This window comes from Sinocyclocheilus rhinocerous, unplaced genomic scaffold (assembly GCF_001515625.1).
Source record: "Sinocyclocheilus rhinocerous isolate Xijiao unplaced genomic scaffold, SAMN03320098_v1.1 scaffold1385, whole genome shotgun sequence".
Classification (NCBI taxonomy): Eukaryota; Metazoa; Chordata; class Actinopteri; order Cypriniformes; family Cyprinidae; genus Sinocyclocheilus; species Sinocyclocheilus rhinocerous.
Window position 1 is genome coordinate 270,799 of NW_015657989.1, and position 380 is coordinate 271,178.

Genomic DNA, 380 nt, shown 5'->3' on the forward strand with positions numbered 1-380 from the left:
AAAGTGTGTCCAGCTGAATTAATTTAGTATTTTGTTAGACGGGTATAAAAAAGCTTAGTTTACCGCGGCAGCATGTGAAGACCGAAGAGTGTAAAGATTAAAAAGTTATTTTAATACTTCAACAAACTAAATGGAAATGAAATAATATATATATTGAATTTATAAATGTGTATGTATATATATATATGTATGTATGTGTGTATGGTTGTACATACACATATATGTAGTTGTTTTTTTTAAGGCTGATTTATACTTCTGCGTCGGACCTACGCCGTAGCCTTTACGTCGTAGGCTATGCATCAGTTTTCATTTATACTTCCTTCTCGTTGTCCGCGTCAACGTGCAGTACACATGCAAACCGCTAGTCAGCAGTGTCCACG